Raw genomic sequence first — 25,287 nt, forward strand, 5'->3', positions numbered from 1 at the left:
AAGTGGTTTTGTGGGCTTGAAACTCAAGCTTGGGGTTTTTAACCCATCGATGTTTGGGCCAAAACCGTGATGCGATTGCGACATGTGATGGATGAGGATGATAGTAGATGACGAGACGAAGCCAACACATTGAGAATCATCCAATTCTGAGTTGTCGTTGAAGAGATATTAATTTTTGAAGATATGATGGGTTAATTTCTCTAGTTGGGCAAGTCAGGTTGAGGTCAAAGTGGTGCCAAAAGAAAAAATCATTAGAGCCACTTGATGCATATAAATATAGGTCAAGTGTGAGGTTATTTTATACATCCAAGAGCATCAAAGGAACACCAATTCATATATGAGGTAGCTGCAGTCACTTGAAAGCAAGGCGTGGAGCAAAAGTGGATTGTTTTGGGTTATATTTGTCTCCATTGCAGGTCTGAATGGTTGCAAGAGGAGGCCGAACTGTTTGAGGGTGTTTTGAGGGTTGTTTTGTGGTCAAATCTTGTGGGGAAGCCTATGTTTAGGCAACCACATAGGTCTGTCATATTATAGGAGGTTGAAAGGCTTGTTTAGAAGTTGTTTGGGGCTACTATAGGGTGCCACATGCCTAAACAGTGATTGAGAGGAGAGTTAGGCACTTTGGAGAGGGCTGGAAGTGATAATTTAGGTTTGGTTTTCTTCTAGACAAGCAATACATGACAATAGAAGCAAGAAAGAGGGTGACTGTAGTTGTAGGAGAGGTTTTGATGGAGGAATTAGGTGTTGAAGCAACATGTTATCAACGCTAACAAGGACCAACACCTACAACAATTGAACAAGCCCCAAAACAAGGTATGTATTGTTGAAGTTAAGGTTGTTTTGATGCAGGTGGATGGGTGTCCTAGGAGAGGACATGTTGAGAAGTTTGTTGGCAGCCAAGATGAGGGTTTCCTAGGTATGAGGATGCCCAAGACAGAGGAAGATGCTACAACAAGTATTGGTCACTCATGGACTGTTGGAGGGCAACATGAGAGTGGACCAAGTGTGGACAAGGATTGGTCATTTATGGTATGTTGGAGGACAACTTGATAATGTCCAAGTTAGTGACCTGTGTGCACCATCTTCATGGACTTAGGTAGATTCTAGAGTGGCAGTTGTTGAGCTCAAGGTTTGAAGAGCGAGAGGAGTAGTTGAGAAACCCTAGACTTGTGTAGAGAAGGACTTCTACAATAGATGATGGGCAATCCTCCTAGCACATCTTCATTGTGGGAGATGGACATCTTTTAGTAATAGGTGGCATCCCTCCGTGCCCTATGTTGGTCTTCATTGGAGCAGCGCAGGAAGACCATAGTTGGTTGAAGTCCTTGAGTAATTGAGGAGCAACAATGGGTAGATTAAGAGTTGTTCACAAACGAAGTTGTGAACAACTGGACACAAGTCTCGATGTGTTGATGGAAGAACAATCAACTAGTGAGCAGATTGGATATTTGAGGTTCAGTGGCCAAATGGACTTGGAGTGTTAATAGAGGCGGTGCGACATTGTTGAGAGTTGAAGATCTATGCAGGTATAGGGTACGACCAAGGCAACTGTGAGGAGCTCTACATTAGCTTGATGCTCAGAGTATCTTGTTGAGAGTAGATTGGTTGTCGATGGATTGACACCAAGCCCCAATTTTGTATTCTTGTACTTGGGGATATTTGAGGGCCATTATCCCTGGTACGGGAGCCCTAGACTGTTGTATTATTCAGTTTAATTAATATAACGAAGTTGGGTTGAAAATTGTAAAAAAAGTTGTTTATATTTTGTAGTAGATTTATTGTTGTTTATATTCCGCCATGCAAAGTGGCTTTGTTGTGATCCTTGGTTTGGTAGCGTCAATGATATAGATTCTATCCCAGACACCAAGGTCATGGAAATTCAACATGGTATTAGAGGGTATCTGAGCTACTTTGAGGGACAGTGAATCAGAGTGTGCACAACGAAGCAACTCTGAGGGACTTGTGGGTATCTAGATCATTGAGCAGAGGGTTCAGTTGAAGACATGGAGATGTGGTCTTGACTGGCTTGGTAGCGAGATTGGTTGGGAGTACTGGTGGATTGGTGGTGAGCCTGGGGAACAACAGTTTGTTGTAGTACATGTTGTTGATCATGGAATTCCCATGACTTGTCATGGATGGTTGGGACAACTCAAGGAATTCTTTGGCATGGATGAGATCAACATGATCAAGATTACTTCAAGTGATGGATTGGATATTGGCAAGTTATTTTCTTCATCAGATCGTGATGTTGCATATCTGAGATTGGATGGATTTGCACGAGTAGTATTTGATCTAGGAGGATGATTGCTTGCAGCACTGAGCTAGTGGAGATCATGTAGGCTCAGATGAAGTCTAGCCTCAGAGGGAGCAACCCTATGGAGGTCTGGGATCTTCAGGTTCAGATGTGATGAGGCTTCGACACTACCGATATTGTTGGTTTCATTCTACAGAGTATGATGTAGTGATGGGCACCAAATGGGCTAGTGTCATCGAAGATGATGATGGTTACTTCCTAGTCTTGGAATTACCTCCCTCGCTAAGAGGGAGTGTTGATTTTTGTAGCTTGGGAGGTACTCCAAGACTTGAGGATCGAGGGTTTGGAGGAAGGATCTCTACAAGTGGCTTTGTGGGCTTGAAACCCAAGCTTGGGGTTTTGCACCCATCGATGTTTGGGCCAAAACCGTGACGATATTGCAACATGTGATGGATGAGGATGATAGTAGATGACAAGACAAATCCAACACATCAAGAATCGTCCAATTTCGAGTTGTCATTGAAGATATATTAATTTTTGAAGATATGTTGGGTTAATTTGTCTAGTTGGGCAAGTCCGCTTGAGGTCAAAGTGGTGCCCAAAGAAAAATTTGTTGGAGTCACTTGATGCATATAAATATAGGTTAAGCGTGAGGTTCTTTGATACATTTAAGAGCATCAAAGGAGCACCAATTCATCTTTAAGAGAACCGCAGTCACTTGAGAGCAAGGTGTGGAGCAAAAGAGGATTGTTTTGGGTTATATTTGTCTCCATTGCAGGTCCGAATGGTTGCAGGAGGAGGCTGCATTGTTTGAGGGTGTTTTGAGGGTTGTTTTGTGGTCAAATCTTGTGGGGAAGCCTATGTTTAGGCAGCCGCAGAGGCCTGTCATATTGTAGGAGGCCGAAAGGCTTGTTTAGAGGTTGTTTGGGGTTGCTATAGGGTGCCGCAAGCCTAAACAGAGATTGGGAGGAGAGTTGGGCACTTTGGAGAGGGCTGGAAGGCCTAATCTAGGTTTGGTTTTCCTCTAGACAAGCAATACTTGACAACAAAAGTAAGAAGGAGGGTGACCACAATTGTAGGAGAAGTTTTGATGGAGGAATTAGGTGCTAAAGCAACATGTTATCAACCCTAACCAGGACCAACACCTACAACAGTTGAACAAGCCCCAAAATAAGGTATGTATAGGTGAAGGTCAGGTTGTTTTGATGCAGGTGGATGGGTGTCCTAGGAGAGGACATGTTGAGAAGTCCGTTGGAAACCAAGAGGAGGGTTTCCTAAGTATGAGGATGCCCAAGGCAGAGGTATTTGCTACAACAAGTATTGGTCACTCGTGGAATGTTGGAGGGCAGCGTGAGAGTGGACCGAGTGCGGACAAGGATTGGGCATTTATGGTCTGTTGGAGGACAACGTGATGGTGTCCAAGTTGGAGCCCGATGTCCACCATCTTCATGGACTCAGGTGGTTGCTAGAGTGGCAGTTGTTGAGCTCAAGGTTTGATGAGCCAAAGGAGCAGTTGAGCAGCCCTAGACTTGTGTGAGAAGGACTTTTACAACAGATGATGGGCAGTCCTCCTAGCCCATGTTCATTGTGGGAGATGGACATCTTGCAGTGATAGGTGGTAGCTCTCTGTGCCTTGTGTTGGTCTTCATTGGAGCAGCGTAGGAAGACCATACTGGGCTGAAGTCCCTGAGTAGCCGAGGAGAAGTAGTGGGCAGATTGAGAGTTGTTCACAAACAGAGTTGTGAACGACTCGAAAGGAGTCTTGATGTGTTGATGGATCAACGATCAACTAGTGAGCAGATTGGATAGCCGAGGTTCAGTGGCCAAATGGACTTGGATTGTTGATAGAGGCAGTGCCTTAGATCGAGAGCCAAAGGACCGGGCAGGTACAGGGTACGACCAAGACAGTTGTGAGGAGCTCTACATCAACTAGACGATCAGAGTGTCTTATTGAGGGTAGATTGGTTGTCGATGGATTGACACCAAGCCCCAGTTTTGTATTCTTGTACTTGTTGATATTTGAGGGCCATTATCCTTGGTACAAGGGCCCTAGACTGTTGTATTATTCAGTTTGATTAATATAATAAAGTTGGGTTGAAAATTGTAAAAAGACTTGTCTATATTTTGTGTATTAGTAGATTTACTGTTGTTTATATTTCGCCATGCAAAATAGCTTCATTGTGATTCTTGGTTTGGTAGCGTCAATGATTTAAGATTCTATCCTAGACACCAAGGTCGTCGAAATTCAACACACTCATTATCCACACATTGAGTAGGCACCCGTCGCTATGACCACTACACCCCTCGATTAAACGTACCCATCGGTTAAACGTGCCCGCTATGGGTAACACACCCATTCGATTAAACATACCCTTTAGTAACTTCAGTGTTAAGATTCTCTCGAGCACTCGCCAACTCAAGGTTCCTAACACCAACGATATCAAGGGTTATCAGTTTGATCGTATAGACAACATATGCCCCTAATATACTCCACTTTCAATGCGTTAGCACCGCGTCGAAGAAAATAAATTAAAAATATTTAAATTATAAAATATTTAACTTTTTCTAAACTTAATAACATGTATAATGACTTATAATATTTTATATAATAAACTATATAATGACTCATTATAGTTTTTATAATTATTGTAATAACTCATAAACTCCACCGAACACAGTCCTCACACCTCACTACTGAGATAATGATCCATATAATCCATCAATGAATAATTTGGAAATTCTATATGGAATCAAGATTTGTTGAGATTTAATCCGGGATAATAAGATGGAATATTACAGAAATGTGGAGGAAGATGGTTCATATTGAAAATAGGAAGTTAACAGTTGAGAAGAGCACCACGGCTCAAAAATGTGGACGTGACATGAAATGCTAGGAAATGGTCACATGTAATGCTAATGGGAAAGAGAGGGGAGTAAGGAAAACCATATTTCCGTTGCTGATCTGTTTGGATTCTACATCATTTTGTGTCTGTTTCATTCTACGAGTGATTTGCACTTCAGGCAATCAAAGCAACGCAAAAGGCAGCCGGGATATATAAAAGATATATATATATTTCTCCCTATTTTTTTGTTGCAAGGCAGCTCTGCGGATTGCGACTCTGCCGGATCTTGTTGGCACCGCCTTCTAAGCTTTTAGCACTTATCTGACCAGGTGGGTGCTCCTAATCTAACCCTTTTTCAATGCCTTTTTGTTCCATGGCCTTTTTAGTACGATTTCTGTATGTTAGTTCCTCTTGTTTTGTGAAAATATTATCAGGGTTTTGAGGGTTTTTGTGATTTTGTATTTGGGTTTCGGGTTTTATGATGTGGGCTCATCCATTCTTGGTCACTCTGAGACGGGATTAGATAGATCCTGATTTGAAATGCAAAAACTTCTGGTATTGCAGGGATTATTGAAAGGAAAAAGTAATGTCAATGGATAATATTTAGGTTAGGCCCTCTCTCGCACACGTAAAAGGGACACACAGCGCCTGTTTATCTCTCTGCAAGTCTTTGCACTCTGTATTTATGTGTATCTATCCATGTATATATAGAAAGGAATATACTGCCACTACTACTCTTTGCTATTGACATATCTTTTTATGCAGAGTTTCTAAGCCATCTTAATTTGTTTTCTTCCTTATTCACTTCTCTCCAAAAGATGGAAATTACTGCTCCAGGTCTCTTCTCATGGTGGGTTCGGTATTTTTTGAGCTGGCTTTCATATGTTTGAATGGTTTTCCTTTTCTACATTTTTAAAGTTAGGGTTTGCAGGCATGAGATTTTTTGGTAACTTGGATTATGAGGATATGGATGGAGTGTTGATGCACGTAAATGTTTTGTGCGTCGTTTTACTGCGGGTGATGACTCTTGGATGCTAGCTTAGACTTGCCCAATTTGTGCATTAGTGATTAGTTTTATGTGTCAATTGTTTTAGAAAGCACTCAAGTGGACGGTGTTGGTTTTTTTTTTCCCTGGTTTGAATATGGGTTGTGCAGATGTATCTTTAAACATGCCCATTTGCGGAATTGAGTTATCGGTGCCAAATTCTTAGAGAGGTCTTTTCGGGCAATTGAAAGAGAATTTGAATGTTTTGATAGTTGATTTGTCGGGGTGTCAGACCTGGGTGCATGGGTTGAACATCATTTGCTTTGATACTTGTATTGACAAAAATCCTCTATTGTAAGCTGTGGGTCAATCTGGCAGGATTGGGTTTTCTCTGCCATATTGCAGTGTTTATTCGTTCGTCCAGGTATTCACTTTTTAATGATTTTGTTGCATATACATATTTTCTGTGTTTTTTCCATTAGATACTATTGAAATCGCTCGATACAGCTAGATGATAGTTTTGCATAAATAACCCTACCTTGTCATTCTGATTCACTGATGGCATTTTCTAGAGCGTCTTATTGCAAGTTGTATGTTATAGTATACCTCGGAGTTACCTTTATCATTTAAGTCTGGGTTGTTGTAGTGTTATCAGGTTTTCAACAGAGGGATTGTGAATTTGCTTATGTTTGCTTTGCACTGTTGATGTTGATGAACATGGTGTGAGTTGGTGAGGCAAGACGTTTAATTATAGATATGCCCTTTAGCTCTCGACTGATTATTTTTGTTTGAATTACAATTTGAGGAGCTTAACAGAAAGGTTCTTCGTCTGATTATTTTTGTTTGAATTACAATTTGAGGAGCTTAACAGAAAGGTTCTTCGTCTGGATATACTCGCTACTCACTTCATGAAAGGGGTTTGAATGTTTTTGCTGTTATTATTCTTGACTCTGGTTTTATGAGTTTCAGTATATGCTTGTCCATAACTTCATTCATCTGCAACAGTCTTAGCGTATTTACATTTTTAATTACAATTAAATATTTTTTTTGTGGCATCTAGTTGTTTTGCATGTGTCTTTTGTGCCCAACATCTTCTTTTGATCTTTTGTGTCTTAACTTTGCAGATAAGGCTCTGTAAAAGAGGGTTCTGAAAATAGAATTTTAAAGGACATCTACCAAAGATCTAAATAGCACATCTATCCGAAAGGTAAAATGGGCGACACAGAAAATGTTCTTCCTCCCTCAAAGAAGAGGGTTGCAGGCAGACAACTTTCTAGAGATGATGATCCTGATGCAGAGGAAGATGCTTCTGGTCAAGAAGTTGGAACTTTTCAGAGGGCCAGTGAAGAGGTCCTCGCATCTAGAAGAATTGTGAAAGTCCGTCGCAATCCAACAACATCTGGTGGAGCAGCCAATCCCTTTGCAGGCCTTCGTTTGATTCCCTCTCCCACACCATCTTCTGCTGCAGGTGAAACTGTGGCGAAGGCTCCAGAAACTACCCTTTCCACAGCATCTAGTGAGCAGCCTTCTATTGTGCAAGAGGAAGATGTATCTCAGGCTAAAGATGACACTAATATAAGTGAAAACCCAAATAAGGCTACAGAAGTGCCTGAGCTGAAGGCTGTGGATGTAACTGTTAATGAGGCCAATGAAGTACCTGAGACTAAGTTAGTTGATGCAAATGTGAATGAGGATGATTCGAAAGATAAGGAAGAGGCACATCTGGAGCCAACAAAGGCTTCTAAGGAGAATGGGGAAGAAAATAAGGATGGCCCTGAAGAATCAATAGACAAACAGCATGTTGAGGCCATTGAAAGTAAGGACCCTAATAAGGAGGAGAGTCCCAGGGAAGTGCCTAAAGATGGTAATCCTGAAAAAGAGCCATCTCCTGCTGTTAACTCATTCCAGCAACTTTCTGGTACCCGGAATGCATTCACAGGTATATCGGGTACTGGCTTTTCCAGCTCTTCCTTTTCGTTTGGATTATTCCCGAAAGCTGGTGATTCCAACACAGTGCCCTTTGGCTCCGCTTTCAGTCCTGGGACCTTTAGTGTCACAGGATCATTGTTAGGCACAAAGGCATCTGCTAGTAATGGGTCATCACCATCAAGTACTAGCAATGGTAGTGCTTCTGTTCAGCTATTTGGAGGGTCAACAACTGACAATGTTACAATTAGTGGAAGTGGTTTGACAGCTTTGCAGGAAGTACCTGTAGAGACAGGTGAAGAAAAAGAGAAAGCAGTGTTCACAGCTGATGCTGCCTTGTTTGAGTATATAAGTGGGGGTTGGAAGGAACGAGGCAAGGGTGAAATTAAGGTCAATGTTTCTGCCACAGAGACTGGAAAAGCAAGGCTTGTGATGAGGTCCAAAGGTAATTACAGATTAGTCCTTAATGCCAATTTATTCCCAGACATGAAGTTAACCAGTATGGACAAGCGAGGTATCAGTTTTGCCTGCATGAACAGTGCTAGTGAATCCAAGGCAGGCCTTTCCACATTTGCTCTGAAGTTTAGAGATAGTTCCATTGTTGAAGAGTTCCAGAGAGCTGTTGAAGCGCACAAAGGCAGATCCTCAAGTAATTTGAAGACCCCAGAAAATTCTCCTAAAGCTTCTGAAGATTGAAGTTATTTAACATCAAGTTCAATTCAAGTCTATCATACATATTTGGTCCAGAGTACAAGCACCTCGATAGTGGCCCTGTTTTTGTTATCATGTCGTCCTATGGTCTCTATTTTCTTAGATCTTATAGCATTTAGTTAATTCTTGCTAGATATTTTAGCTCTTCAAATAGGAGCAACATTCATTCACTTGATCAGATTCTATCCTGTGAAAGGAAGCAAACTTTGGGAGAGCATGATACTTTTCATGGGTAGTTGGAATTTGTTTCAAGAGGCTATTCTCGGAAAAAATTATTTGAAGTGGTTTAGAAAACAGTATTTTCACTTGCAAGTATTCTATGCCTGTTTTTATTGCAAGCTTGCTTTCTTAATTCATGTTTTGGAGTAAATTCTCATCTGAAGTGGCTTTGATATAAATTGTATTATTTACTGTATATACAGTAAAATCTGTCAAATTGCTTATGTTTTCAGTATCATTAAACAGGAAAGAGTATGCATTGAAGCATGGAACTAAAATGTATGGAAATGACATATGCTGCCTGCTGAAGACACTCTTATCTATTAGGGTTTAATATATAAATTTACTTACTCAACAGTAGTTAGATCTTTATCATGTTTATCAATTGTGGTTGATCGGCACAGCTATTTGAATTATTGGTGTCTTTAAAGAGTTGGTTGATTTTCGTTGCAGGATATCCTTTTTTTTAAATTTATTTATTAAATCATGATAGCTTTTATTTTCTGAAAATTTAAGCAGTTGTTCCTCTATATTTCTTGGTTGCTTAATGACAATGTTTTCCAATTAATTAATAGAAATACCAATGTCCTGGAAATGTGGCACTTCTACTAGGCACACATGTTCTTACTATGGCAGTCTGCCATGTTCATTGATAGAAAATTTAGTTAAATGGTTTTATTATGTCTAGGTATTACCATTTTGGTATTAATGAGAAAACTGGTCTTGTGTAGATATCACGTGTCTTTTTCTCTCAGACGTGTGGTGCCTTGAAAAGTAATTCTAAGCACTAGTAGCTAATAGCTGCTGGTTCAGTGCAGGTCATTTTGTTGGCTATGTAGGTTAAGTAGGTGTAGGGGGGTCGAAATATGACCTTCCTAAACTGCACAACATTTTATAATGCACTTTACAAATATCTATATAACTTGATCATGTACACAAATTTTAGAGAGATATTAATCTAGGTTAGTTGATCAGTTCATCCTGCTGTCAAGATCTGTGGATCCCTGTTTTAGATCTGTATCCAGATATGGCCAAGATCCATCCAGGAGATGGATTTTGTGCCATATCCTGTAGGAATGGTGTATTTTAAAAGGAAAAATGGAAGAACTCCTCAATTGAAAAAGAGGAGTGGCTTCATAGTCCAAAGTACAAATGCAGAGCATCATCATTACACTGCAAATAGAAGGTTTCTCATGTTTTTGCTTAGTCTGGATTATTAGAAGGGCAGAGTTTCCTGTGTTTAGCAATTTGATTTGAATCTTTTAGAGTGCATATTTGATTCATATTTCTGTGCCCCACAATTTTGTGAATGGTCTTAACTGTGTACATGCGAGCTGTCAGTTTTAATCCTAGACTTGCTTAATTCATACCCAACTAAATCTTATGCAGGTCTGATCTGCATTTTCCATGCCTAAAAATTCTGATTGAAAGGTCCAATCTGCCTTTTTCTTGTCCCTAGGAATCTATGCCAAGGGTCTCTTTTGTTCTCATGCCCAGCCAGTTGATATAGAATACTGTTCTGCATTTATACGTGTGAATTATTGGAATCTAAGTTCGTTTTGTGCCCAACACCCTGTTACAGAGGTTAGACTTTTTTTCTGGCAGTTACTGAAGAAGTTTGATTTGTGCCCAGCAAGCTGTTACATATGTGTGGTTTGTATTATCTAAGACCCAATACACTCTCACAGAGGTGTGGCCTATGTGTGAAGTGAAAAATATGCATTGCAGTCGTTAAGCTTGCCTCAGTTTTGTATTTTTGACAACTGGGTGCCCTTCTTTGGCTTGGGCATAGCCATAATGATTTGTACTGTCTCTAGATTGGTTGAAGGTACCATTTCCTTCATTGTGTTTTCATTGTTTTTACATGTGCACACACATATTTTGACGACCATCTGCATGTTAAAGAAGAGTCTTTTGAAGAAGAGTTTTGCTAGACTGCAAAACCACAGAAAGACAGGCACACGGCTGTCATTTTCAACCATGAATGTAGGCATAAAATCACGTTGCCACAATTATATTTTTTGCTAATTAGATGTATCTGATTTCATCTTATCTCAAGGAATCCGTTTTCATCTCTTTCTCGAATTTGGTACGAAGTTTGATTTCCCTTATAAGAACGTCGGGGTTTTCCTATTTTCCTTTGACACTTTGCAGTAAAATTCTGAGAGGAGCTGTGGATGTAAGTTGATTGTGTTTCCTTTCTCCCTTTATGGATATGGATATGTTGGTTTAACTTGTATTTCCTTCTGGTCACTATGAAGAATTTAGTTGTATATGGTTTGTTGTTTGGATAGGTGTTGCACTCCCAAACATAGCTCACTTCTCATTTTTCTACGATTAATATAACCAAAAGGCAAGGGGATTGTTATATCAACATTCCAGTCGTTAAGAGGACTGTGTAGAGAGCAAAATGTTTTAAATCGAGAGCTAGACCCATATTGATTCTCAAAGCATTTGACTCTGACCCAAATGTGGGGGGCTAAAGATCTTTGCATTGGATGCTACCATTAAATGTTTGGAAGAGTTGTGGAGGTGATAAAATTTAATTGCACTTCCCATCCATTTAATATGAGCTATTAATTGAATCCTTTGTATTAGGTTGCGACATGCATCGGAGTGAGAAAGGATTAAGGCCCCGAGTTTAGGTAAGTTCTTCAATTTCTTGTCGACTTTAGTCGGAAAGTTTGGGACTGACTGCTACTAGGCAGGTGTTGGTATGTACTGAGATTACTAGATTGTAGTTATTTGATAGTTATCTTTTCTTGATATTTCAAGTGTCACACTCACCCAACTTCCAAGCTATCAATGCAGTATTTCAAGCAAATACATGGAATATTGCTGCCCTCTTCATTCAAAGTCATTTTTCTTAAGTCTGTCTCATCTCCAGCAGCTATTTCTTATTTTGTCCATCAGGTCAAATATTGTGTCATGGCCATAATTTTTTTATATTATATTTCCAACTCAGAGGCTTCGTTATAAGATAAGAGTCTCAATAATGACACCAACCGATTCTTATTATGTACAATATATTAGGTTGTAGTTCTTATCTACTAGAACCCTGAGAATAATACTATATTTTGAAGCCAATGCAATGTAATTGCTAAAGTTGGTGAATTGAATTGCTTTGTTGTTTAAATTTATATGGTATTAGAGCCAATATCTTGGTCACCAACATCAGTTGAAGGACAGATTCGACTGTGGGAGATGAATGAATTCATCTTGAAGCCAACGACCTGAGAAAGAAACCTCATAGTCAGGAGAAGGATGGTCACGAGTCAATCAGGAATAGTAATGGCGCAACGGTCAGGATAGGCCTGCATATTGCTGTAGATGTTTGACGAGAAGGTTGAGCATTGCTGGGAGAAGAGTGACCAGATTTAGCTACCAGATGAGTGTTGGTTTCCTTGTTGGACGTTGTCATTGCAATAGTGTGCCGATATAGCACTTTGTTTGGAATTTTCTGTGCATCTTCCTACCACCATGCATTGAGCATTGGTTGTGCCAAACACTAACGCTATCACTGAATCATCATTCATAGTATCAAATCGTGACAAGATTGTAGACATTTTATTTAGAGTGATTTTCATTATCTTGCTCGAACCTAGCTCGAACCATTCGATTCTTCGTTGAAATATATAGGATAATTGTTGCAGATTGTATTAATATGAGTGATATGGTCATGAAAGCAGACATGAACATCTTCTTCTCACCCACGGGGAGACTGTTGCACTATCAGGTCAAACATTCAGTCGATCTGACTCTTAGAGCACCTCTACTCAACGACTTGATATATTGCCGCTCCATTATGGAAAATTCCAAGTATAAGCAGCGACATGATCAACATCAGGGACCAAACAAGTTTCCAGTGGGCAACAAATTCTGGTTGCATCCGTAGAAATAACGCCTTACAAGAGCCCATTAGAAGCTCAGACCACTCTGATATGGTCCTTACACCAGTACCAAGGTTGTGGGAAACAATGCTTTGGAAAACAATATTCCCCTATTTCTTCACTTGCACTGAGTGTTCAATGTGGACTGCCCTCGACCAAGCTTCCCACCATTACTTGACACATCAGATGTTACAGAACAGCTCACCAGGGACCAAGTTTAGCGGAAGTTTCTTCATCTCATGGAGGAACTCAATGCAATGGGGACCATTGCTTCCTAAGGGGGAAGGAATGATCCAGGTGGATGTTGGTGGCTGCCCACCTAGCCCACTTGGACCCTTACAACTGTCTCTGTCAGTTTTTTCAGTTTCCTTATTTGTAGCACAATTTAATATTTTTAGCAGTTTTTCGGGTCCTGAACTTCCGGAGCCGTTTTGAGGCCCTAAACAACGTTTTTTGGGAAAATTGGGAGCAACATTGGTCCATGGACCGATGGACCGATGTTGCTCTTCCCAAAGTTGTAGTCCTCGGATAGATATTTCTAACGAGGTATTGTGCGCGTCAAACGGAGATCGTATGCCAAAGTTACGACCCCGGGAAGTTGATGTACCAATTTACTTGAACGGGGCCCACAGTTTGGCGTTTCATCTCCTGGGGTTACGTTTTTTGGATGTTTAGGGTTTTCCATTGGTTTTCAACAATAAATAGGTATTCGAGCCTCATTGTGAGACAATTCAGAGGCATGTCGCTGCCACATCTCTTCTCAGAGATAAGCTATCATCGCCTTAGCTAGTTTATTTCCATTTCTGTTTGTAAGCATATTTCAGTGTTTTATAGTAATGAAATGAAGTATTATCTCTGCTGCATCTCTTTAGGTATGATTATATCTATAATTTGTTGTGTTCCTGTTTAAATGCGGATCACCTTGTGCTTCTCGTGCTGTAGAGAGTTGTGGCTCTGACGATTGCAAGGTCATCGTTTTAAGTACTATTAAAAATAGGGTTTTCAAGCAAAGATGAATGAATATATCTCTCTATCGACCAAGCTTATGCTTGGAAGTAAATTTTATATGCAAATGCACCAGAAGATGAAGGTAGATTCAAAGATGAAAAGTGCTTATGCTACGCTCTGATTCAAAGTTATATATCAAAGCCCTTAATTGTCAAAATGAATGTTCACTTCCATAGACAGATTGAAAGATAAACTTCTTAGCAATATCACAATTAGACCACAAGATTATTTCAAATATTCTAGATTTTTTCAAATGCAATTATAGCGCAAAGAGAACAAAAGTGTCTTCACAAATTAATATCAGATGCTCGAAAATACTCAGGTTATGAAACAAAAGATATGCATTTTATCACAATTCCATGACATAGTACCTAATTTTCATAAATTGGTTTTTAGGACAACAGTAAGAAAAACTTTATAACAACGACAATATGACAATGAAAACAGTAAGCTATCAATGATATCTTTATGTCAAAAATTTACCGATTTTTTCTCAAACTTGCCCACATGAATATCAAAAATTTTCAGCGTGTTATGATGTGATTTCCAGAATTATATCAAATTTGATATACTTATTACAGTCAACAATTAAAACATGAAATAACCCCAATGATGAATGCCCAACTCAAGAAATTAATTCTTTAATGTATTAGATAACTTAAGAATTGATTTTAGGCTAACCCACATGAAATTTTGCCACTGTTATATTTCAGATCTCAGAAATAGAATTATTCAGAGATAACAGTCACCCAAAATGTAGATTTAGGCCAAATTCTTGATACATATCAAACATAAATGACTTATTAGTGTATTTAGCAATTTTTTTTGGTTAATTTCAAATCACTTAGATGTGTTTTTCACCATTATTAGAAGGGTATATGATTGCTGTAGCAAACAGTGAGAAAAATATGGTTCATAGATCAAACCCTTATGCCTTAGGCCTTGAAGATCACTTGTCCAAGTTGCCAAAATTTTTTTCAATACCTGAAACACAAAATTTTACCAAATTTTCTGCAAAAACTCACCAATGATTAGCTTCAGAAAATTAAATATTCAAATCAGAAATGGAGCAAGGAGAATCTAGGGCTAATGAGAGCTAGCACAGAGCCAATAGAACTAGCGTTGGGTTAGGAGAAGGCATATCTGGGCTTAGGAGCCCCAAAACTTGAAACCCTTGTTCTAAAAAAATTATTTTGCTTCAGATCTTTAGATTTATTGCAAAATCTTTAATGGCTGCTCCTGCAAACAAATTTCTGAGTCCAGATCTTGCCCTTCAGGGTTTAGATCTGGCCCAAATCTAAAGATTTTTTTGGATAAAATTTTAGATTTATCCCTGCACACAATCTTTGAGCCCAGATCTTGCCCTCCAGGGTCTAGATCTAGGTCAGATCTGAAGATTTTTTTGGTTGATTTCTTAGATCTATTCCTACACAAGCGAAAAGAGAAAAACCCAGTATCCAATATGTACAAAACTAGAGAAAATCCCAAAAAACCAAGTGTTAAAATTCAAAATCATGTTATAAAATTTCAGATTTACACAAGTAAATAATAGATCTATACAAATAATTTACAGATTTATACGAATAATTTACAGATCTGAGGAGTATGAGTCCAACTCCACTCTCAGATCTGATAATCTAAGGCTCTTAATAGTAAGATCTATCAAAATTTCCACAAAATATTTAAAAGATTTTAAAATTTTAGAGAGGTACTAGCTCAAAAACACCCTGTAGAAAAAAGATTATCGTTAGATAAATCCTGAGGCTTATATGGAGTAGGCTCTTAAGAAAATATGTGTTGAGAGTTCGCTGGTCCAACCGATGACTATCCTCAAACGCTCAATGAGAACCTGAGAGATCTTCTGCAAATACTAGATCAACCATCAAATCATGTAGAGAAATAGAACAACAATAAAATTATGAAGAAATAGAGATACTTGCTACTTCAGTCAAAATTAAAAATGCTACCCTAGATCCAACAAACTGAATAAGATACTTGCATTCAGATTATTCTAAGAAAGTTATTGATTGATAATTTTCACATAATATTAAGCAGAAAATAAAACAATGTCACCATAAATTCGAGAAGAAGAACACTACAATATGTTGAAACCCCAAAGACTTTTGCATTAATTCAAAAAAGTATACAAGAGAGCTTGAGAGCTCAGTACACGATTCAAAGATCGAATCCATTGACTGACAACCTCCTATTTAAAGATAAATCCTCCAATGGTTAGTTCGAGTGATCCTCATCAACACAATTTCGGCCGTTGATGAGAATCAAAATTTCTTTTAATTTCATTCGTTGAAATTTTAAATTCTTGAGGAAATTTGAATTTTTCAATTAAATGCATTTTAAATAATTCAAAAATTAAAATTTTGAATTAATTTCCTCAAAATTTTGAATTTAACTTAACCCCATGGACCAAAGGCTTAAAATTTAGCAAAATAATAAATTTATCTTAGTCGAGGGACCTTTCAAATTTTGATTTTTAAGGACCAATGAATTTTGCCTTCGGAGAATTTAAATTTATTTAAGCCCTAGAATTAATTAAATTTCTAGCTTAGGATTTTAATTAATTTTTGACCAGAAAATTTAATTAACCTATAAGGAGATAAATCATTTTTTTAACTCTCAGGACACTTTACATTATGATTTTCATAATCTTTTACATCACAAGGGGGAAAAACCATTTGAAATAGACCTTCACAGACTACTTATTTTTGCGACACAAATATAATCTAGTAGACCAAACAATTTGTAATAAAATAACCTAACCAAATAATTAGGATTATTCTCAAATCACTTTTACATAGACTCGATTTGGAAGACTAGGACTCGCCTAAGATCCCGGTGACAAAATCCATTTTGGCTTTGGGGTAAGGCTGAAGGAAAACTCTGCCGACCATCCGTGAATGGATTGGTGAGACAAAAAATCTCCCAGATATAGATCGTCCATAGAAAAGTAGGTTTACCTAGACAATTACATACACGACATAGGCCTACTGAGATTATTTACATTTTACATATTCAGAAATGGTTTACAATATAACATGATGATCACGCTGATGATGATAGTTGAATGACATAGACATGTTGATCACGCGTTATCGCTTTTGTGAAAAAAGGGGTGTACTGCTATGGGTTGTCGACACGTAGTGGTCAACACATTCAATTGGATAGGCTGCGCTTGCATTCTCTATCACCGATCTGTCAGCATAATCAAATTTCTTTGGTGTGCCCATCAAATAACATACTATTGAACTTAATGGCATCCTAGTTGTCAGGGTCCTTTTCCTCAGTTTGCCAATTGGTATCAAAATGCCATAGGCATTGTAAGCGAGCAATGTCACATTAATGTCAGCGACCATGTTTATTGAGATATCTGTCAATTTGAGTCTATCCAAATGACTCGAAATATAGATGGTGAAATGTCTCAAACGAGCAACCTGATTTTGCAAGCCACATTTAGGTAGATAGAGGTTGGTGATAATACATGGTAGTTCAAAGTTGCGTGGTGGTACCCTTGAACACAGTGAATGGATGAGTCTTCTTGGAATACATGGGTGGAAAGTGTAGGATGCATCTAAGAATTTGTGCAAACAAATGTCATATTGGTTGTGTAATTGCTTGGTGAAAGAAAGAAAGATCCCTTTCCTGCCATTAATATTTTTTATTTGCCGTGAAGGAAACCCAAATCAAGAAGGTAAGCTTCGTTAATTTGTAGTCTTCAGATTTAATCACTTTCATGGTATATTATTTTGATTGAGTGCTTAATAATGGCCAGTTTTCATTGTTTAATCTTCTTGGAGTCTGGAAATTTTATTAGGGAGAATTATATTTTGTGAAGTCATAACATGCTATCATTAGCGAGTTTCGAAATTTTGATCAAGTTGTCTTAGATAAAGAATAGATGCCAACAAATGATCATGAAGACCGATAAATGACATAAAGAAGCTTTATTGTTTTTCAAATTGTTAGTTGTAGAAACATTATTTCTAGAAGTAAGATACGCCACTATAACATTTATATTGTGATGACGTTCAAGAAGAAGTATGAAGCATCAAAAGTAAGTTGGGCATTGTGTTTGGAAAATATTTTGTTTTCCACCAAGTTGCAAGGAGGAGGATTAGTCTCTGAATATTTGTTGGAGTTGAACAATCTTAGTGCTAAAATATCTGATATTGAGAAGAATGGATGATGAAGATATGGTTGCTTTGGTGATGCAAACCTTTTTGCTTTTGATTCGTTTGTTGAATCATTGCATATGCTGAGGAGACTCGAGGACTAGATTAGATTGAAACATCAACCTCATCCACTACAAAAGGTACATTTAGTGCATGTTTCAAAGGCAAAGTCAAATAGAACAATGTTAACAATGCATCCAAGAGATCTAAATTTGAATGTTATTACCGCAGCAAGCTTGGACATTGCAAGAGACAACCTAGCATCATGACTCAGGTTCATCTTGCCATTACATGTCACAAAAAATGGTATATAGATTTCATAAGAAATAAGAGTCATAATGAATTTGGTTCTTTGTATGATGGCTGTACATATTATATTAGTGAATGAAGGAATGTCCAAGTCATATTGGACAATACTTGCGATAATGTTGTAATTTGAATAATGTTCATGTCATATTGGACCGTACTTTCGATAATGTTATAACTTAAATAATGTTCGATATGTTCTTAACATGAACACAAATCTTCTATCTTTTAGGGATATAATTAAGAATCAAAATCTATGTAAGCTTTCGAGTAAATAAATGTGTAATTGTCAGAAATACTGGGGGAGGGGGTAAATCAATATTTATTTCAATTGTTATATTATGATAGTTAAGTTTTTTATCACAAGTGAAACTAGGACACAAATAATTTTATTGATCTTGATCGTGAGGACTCCAATCCTCTTCTACAAAAATTTAGGCTCGAAATTGTACAAAAGAATCCCCGACTTCTTCAAGGCTCTAAGCTTGAATGAGGACTCCAATTCTTATCACAAATCCAAGCACCAACTTTGATCAAAATGAGGACTCCAGTCGTCTTAACAAATCCAAGCACCAACTTGGTCAAAAGAAAACTCCAATTCTCCTATATAATCCAGGCTCCAACTTTGTCTCTCTTCAAAAGAGAATTCCAATGTACTTCTGTCCTTCAAAAACCTTCATTAATGTAATGTTCACATGAAACCCTCATGACTGCACTTGATCCTTACTGCTGCGAATGATCTAACTACTGCCTATATCAAATAAAAAATCGTTCACTGCATCAAGGACTTAAAGATGAAACCATACTACTATTGACTACAACAATTAAATTCCTTACTGCTGAAGTGAATGTATACTTTAGATCCTACTTAAAAACCCTTGTTTGTTTAGGGTAAAAATGATATGTGCACATACTTAAATAGTATATCACCAAGTTAAAAACTGTGCGAGCAATTTGAGATGTATCGTTGCTCCAAGTATTGATAGATAGAGATCATTAAATTGCATAGACCATAATCACTGGCATGCTTGGTTCCTTTACCACAAGAAATAAATCGTGATATCAATGAATGAAGGTCATAAACATATGTCGTGGTCTAATTAGTTTGATGTTCGAAAGTCTGAAACAATGAATGCATATGCCTTCTTGCTTCTTCACTCAAACTTGCTTCTTCACTCAAAAACTTTCTTCGCTGCTCTTAAGGTTGCCACAACGGACTAGTTGATTAGGCAACAAAAGGTATCATTAGGGCTCTGCTTCAAATTTAGTCAAACTTTTCTACTTCATTGGTTCCAAAGCTATCATCAATGATATGAAGGCTAACAACTTCTTCACGTGATCCCTTCAATAGTTGGTCTAGGGCCGCAGGAAATAAAGAATAATTTGAATTATAGTGCTTCAGATATGACCAACACTGTGAGTAATTTGGTTTTCTCTTGGAAGGCTAAGAGGCCTTGTCAATAGTTTTGTACCAAAGAAGTCGCAAAGAAGTTTAAAACTCTTTCGCTAATCTAGAAATCCATAGAAAAAAAGATGCAAAGCCTCATAAATAGTTGTTCCAACGAATCCCTCTTGTATGCTTCAGATAGGGACAAGGTTTAGAGCTCCTACAAACCTTGATCTTCTTCGAAAGCAAGGCTGAATGTCTTAACAGACCTACGAAGAATAAGCAATGAATTCCAATAGCCAAGATCCAAAACAAAACCACAATCCAAGCCTCTCGTTTGATATGCCTTTTCTCCACAGGGCCGAGTATGATTGTAGAGCTTGATCACAAGAGATGTTCGTTCAAAAATGCTTACTTGATGAGGGCTAATTGAAGCCTTTAAATGGTTGATCTTTTGGATTAAGAGGGCTTCCACTAGGTGAGTCGTTGGACGGATTTTAATATTTGCATCATAAATAAATTCAATTCAAAATTGGCTTGGAGTCAAAATTTAGAACCCAAAACCCCTTTTGAAATCTTGATTTAAAATAAATTTGAGAAACCTTAAAAAATAAGCCTTTGCCATGAATATGATTATTTCAATATTTAGAGAAGAACTTTATTGCTTGAACATGTGTCTTGGCCAAAGAGATGCTGCCACATCACCACCTTTTGGGGTTTATGCCCACAACTTGGGGGCTTCATTTTCAAACAAGCATAACTCCCAAATCGTGAATGCTTTTGTTAGAAAATTATATATTATAGAGCAATGGAACACATAAAATATTGCAGAAATATAAACACAGAAAATGCATAAAACAAAAGAGGCACAGATATACGTGGTTCAGCCAGTTTAGGCTACATCCAAGGAGAAACAACCAGTCCTTCCTTTTATATTATCCAGCAAAATGAAGAGATATAACCTATAACAGATCCGCTGTAACACCCTTTTCACTCTCAATCTCCTCTCTCTTCCTCACTCAGAATACAGATATACATAGACGCAATACAATTCCCTCATATATAGTGAGGGGTTGCCTTCTGGGGCAAAAAACCCTAAATTAAACATAACTTCTACCATCAAATCATCCGCCTAATGAACGACCCAGATTGACTAGAAATTACTAGACTTTTACAAGGCAATTTTACATCTATTTTTAGCATCGAGGGCGCTGTCCCCGAACCCCCGCCGGGGGACCGCTGGCCGGACAAGTCCCCCTCATGTGGAGGGGTGTACAATCTTCTTGGGGTGTACATCTCGCTGAAACCTTTGAATACAGAAGATAATCAGGCTCCACACCCAACAACTTTTGTGGCGTGCCACATACAACAAGAATCAACGTGAAGAGTAGAATTCAACAAAAATGATCTAGACTCGAAAAACCATGATTTGTCATGTCATTTTGGTTGACAAAAGGCGGGGCAACTTTTGGTGCTGCTTGGGTCGACATCAATGATAACAACATTTCAACAGAGATGACACATAAGAACCAAAGAACAAACTTGAAGAACTAGAGAACCAGAGAACAAACGCTGAATAACATATTTCTTTTATTGAACAAAATCAATTGTACAAAATAATTTATATTTTTGGCCTTTTTATAACAGTAACGCTCTTGTTTCTCTCAGAAAAAACGTTATAACACAGGTAATCTTTTATGTAAACTATGTTACCCTAGACAATGATGCACCTTATTTTCAGCTAGTTTGCATTATGACATATTTGTCCATTCGAGCCTTGTTTGCAATAATTAATGCTTGATTATGATTTTTCAGATGTACAAACAATACAAAGCAAATTTGTCTTAATTTGAGACTTAGTTAAAAATGAAGAGGTGAGATGCAAATAATCCTGGAATACCAAGAGACAACTCCTCATTTCGAATTCCTGCATAGAATGAAAATAGTCAAGAGCCATGCTTATAAAAGATGCATTGTTGAATGAGAATAAGTTTTTTGTGAATTGAACATTTGTATGAGAGTTCTTGAATAACCCAACAAGGAGAAAATAGAAAGTAAGAAAGAAGCAGAAGTGGAGCAGACTTGAAGAAGAGAAGCAAAAGTGATAAACAACATAAAAGAGAACATAAACTAATTTCAGAACAGATACAAAGACCAGTTAACTAGCAATTCTGATTTGTAATTTGATTAGGGGGATTGTAGTTTTCTTTCAATTTGTAGTTTGATAAAAAGTAGGTTGGAGTCTATTGAGATAGCAAGCTCTTGTGGGTTGTAGCCTATAGAAAATTTATGGGAGTTGGAGCTTCCTTACAAGTTGAAGTTTGCAGAAAAATTGAGGTAGCAACCTCATGTAGGTTGGATCTTACAAAAAATATGATGTAATAAGGGAGTAAGAGCGCCTTCACATCACTTCAACCAATAATTCGTGGTTTTCTCTCTTTATGGGTGTCCACTTACATTTGATATCTTCATGTGTTGCACGTTGAATTTCTCATTTGTGTGAATGCTTTTGAATTTTGTTTATATATACAAATATCTCTCGGGTAACTACAAAATAAACAATTAAAAGATGAACATATACATAAGCCATTAAATGCAAAAAAAATACTTGAAAAAGGAAATTAAGTTGAATTGATTAATTGAAAAGATACAATTACTGATTCACCCCCTCCTCCTCTTTCTTAGTAATTTCCAGAGTATATATCAATTGGTATCAACGCTGGTTCCTCATGTCTCAACTTAACTGCTGGAAGGAAGATCTAGGGCATAAGAATGACTAGTCAAGAAGGATGTTAAACAAATAAAACACCTTTGTTCAGTGGTACAAATTATGCTCTCTGGAAAATTAGGATGAAGACACACCTAATGTCACTTGGTGTAGATGTGTGGGTTGTAGTGGAGAATGGTTATGAAGAACCACCTATTATAGGTTCAAAGGACCACAAACTTGAATTTACATGTAATGCTAAAGCTATGAATGCAATTCTGAATGGATTCGCTGAATCATAGTTTATTAAAGTAATGCACTATAAGACAATGAAAGAAATGTGAGAAACACTACTTAATATGTATGAAGGAGATAGAAAAGTGAAATAAGCTAAATTACAAGTGTATAAAATGTAGTTTGATTATTTAAAAATGAATGATGAAAAATACATAGACAAGCTTTTCCTTAGAGTAGATGAAATAGTTAATGTCATGTTGGGACTGGGTAAGAATATTAAAGAGGATACAATGGTTCAAAAGGTACTAATATCTCTACATACCAAGTTTAATCCCAAGGTATCAACAATTGAAGAAACAACCAACTTTAAGACACTAATAAGGGATCAACTACTTAGTTCCTTGACAACATAAAGGAAAACTCCCATTTAAATGTTTTTGCGTCCACATGTCAAGTATCGTGTGGGTTCAAAGGCTTTTAATTGGTGACATGAATATATATTTATATCATGTGATACCAAGTATATTATTCTATTGTATGGCTAAAAAGATCACATACATGGTTGTGTGTTGAACATATAGTAAATCATCCACTATTAGACAGATCTATGTTTGGGTGCCTACAATATTTTAAAACACAGAGGTGGCATAGTCGATTCTAGTGTGCTTGTAGTGAAGATGGGCCATTCTACAGTGTGGAATTCTCACCCCAAGAGCTATGGACCCAGCTCATGCACTTGGCGGGTGTGCGGGAACTCGCATGGTTTGAGTAGGAAATATGACCTTAATTGTTGTTGACAGTGCTTCCGCAGTTACTCCAAAGACAATTTCCAACATACAACAGTAAAGTGGTGGCAATACACAACTTCTTGTTTGCCCCAGCTGAGTGAAGGTGAATGGTGTTGGGAACCAATGTATATAAGGAGAAGATGGAAGGTAGATTATCGTTGAAGGAAAGTGGAGTGACAACTAGGCGACCTTTCTAGAGACGTCATTTAGCATGCTAGTATCCTACCTCTTGTTTACCACAATGGCATAGACAAGAATTATGAGTGTATTACGTTTAAGGAGACACACCTCACCATTCCTTCCATTGTCCCTGTGACGTGTGTTGATAAAAAGATAAGATAACAATTGTCCTTAGACATGTGACACTATAAAATTGATGCATCCAACATGCATGCACAACAACATTTTGGTCACCTTAGTTACAAAGTCTGTGTTGACAAGGGAATGGCCTTCCTCTTTAATTTCATGTCATACTAATTGCACATGGAACTCATATGCAATATAGCAATCACGTCTCAAAGTTATATGGAATGCACTAGATGTTTTCATGCTCTGTTCATTGCCTTACCTCTAGTTCACACACAATCCTATCAACGAGCTGAATAAGAGAGACATAACAAAGATATTACTACATAAGAGGACCCTTTTTATCCTCTCACAGACCAAACTCCATTGAATTCTATAACATTTGTGGAAGGTGCTTCCTATGGTTTGTTATGTCTGTCGGGTTGGTGATTGTCGGTACTGCTACATATGTTGTATTTAAAGAGCTTATTTTTGAACATAAGGATTACAAGATATTTGGAAAGGCTTCAGAAAGAGTGTAGCAGGCTAGTCAGGTTAAAGTGTGAACAAGATCTCCCATCACTGGAATTGGTGCAGAGAATAGGAATCGGGTTGCTCGCCAACATATTCCAAATAGAACATGGACTGATAAAGATGGAATTGAACATGGAGATATGAAATTTTACATTTGTGGTCCACATGGAAAATCTTTCAGACATAACTCGTTTTTAGAGCATTAGGGATTGAGTTAGTTATAATTTATGCACGAGAACTTAGATACTAAAAATAATCTTTGTTTATTGTGAAGGATAAGTTGAGTTTTGATTGTGGATGTACATTTATATTCAATCTTACAATGTTTACTTTAGTTTCTCATTAGAGAAATTTTGAGGGAAAAATGGGCCCAAAAACGAAAGTGTACAAACAAAATCAACTTTATAGGAACTAATAGGATTCAATATGATGATGTCAACCTTGGGGTCTAATTCATCATTTTTTCAACTTATTTCCCTATGATTTTACTCAAATTTCAAGTGAGAGCACTAGTTGGATGTGGAATTTAATTTTGCATCCAAGGAGCACCCATGTTGCATAATTTCGATGAACCCTACATTAAGGGAATTTTGAGGTCTAAAATGAGCCTCCTAAGCAAATTATAAATAATAGTGGAAACAATAAAATAAAATTAGATCACATCATCAAAATTTAGAGGGAAAAAAGAAAAAAAAACTATTTTTTCAACTCGTATTTTCAACTTAGCTCACTATGGGTTCACTCAAATTTCGAGTGGAAACACTCGTTGGATACATAATTTGATTCCCAATCCAAAGAGTACCCATTTTCCATATTTTTGATGGAACCTACTACATGAAAAATGTGAAAAACATGAAAAATGTGATTGCAGGGTCCATCGAAAGTACGCAACATGGGTACTCCTTGGATGATGAATTAAATTTTGCATCCAACGAGTACTCCCGCTCTAAATTTGAGTAAATCCTTAGGGAGATAAGTTGAAAATATGAGTAGAAAAAATAGCTTGTTGTTTTATTATTT

At 37.6% G+C, this 25,287-nt stretch overlaps 2 pseudogenes across 3 annotated transcripts; both read left to right on the forward strand.

The window, feature by feature from the left end:
- The first annotated feature begins 5,024 nt into the window (after window positions 1-5,024).
- On the forward strand, window positions 5,025-9,071 carry LOC149210920 (nuclear pore complex protein NUP50B pseudogene; annotated as a pseudogene). 3 transcript variants are annotated; one of them, XR_016252966.1, is made up of 3 exons: window positions 5,025-5,426; window positions 5,662-5,704; window positions 7,207-9,071. The product of XR_016252966.1 is annotated as a nuclear pore complex protein NUP50B pseudogene, transcript variant X2 (transcript). The 3 variants fall into 3 exon arrangements; XR_016252965.1 differs by lacking the exon at window positions 5,662-5,704 and having other exon boundaries at window positions 5,026-5,426; XR_016252967.1 differs by lacking the exons at window positions 5,025-5,426; window positions 5,662-5,704 and adding an exon at window positions 5,746-5,947.
- Window positions 9,072-23,839: 14,768 nt separating this feature from the next.
- LOC149210921 (putative mitochondrial import inner membrane translocase subunit TIM21 pseudogene) lies at window positions 23,840-24,473 on the forward strand (annotated as a pseudogene).
- Window positions 24,474-25,287: the final 814 nt, after the last annotated feature.

The sequence above is a fragment of the Pinus tabuliformis genome, chromosome 1_2 (genome assembly GCF_031772625.1).
Source record: "Pinus tabuliformis cultivar Carrire ecotype Pingquan chromosome 1_2, CPIR1, whole genome shotgun sequence".
Taxonomy (NCBI): Eukaryota; Viridiplantae; Streptophyta; class Pinopsida; order Pinales; family Pinaceae; genus Pinus; species Pinus tabuliformis.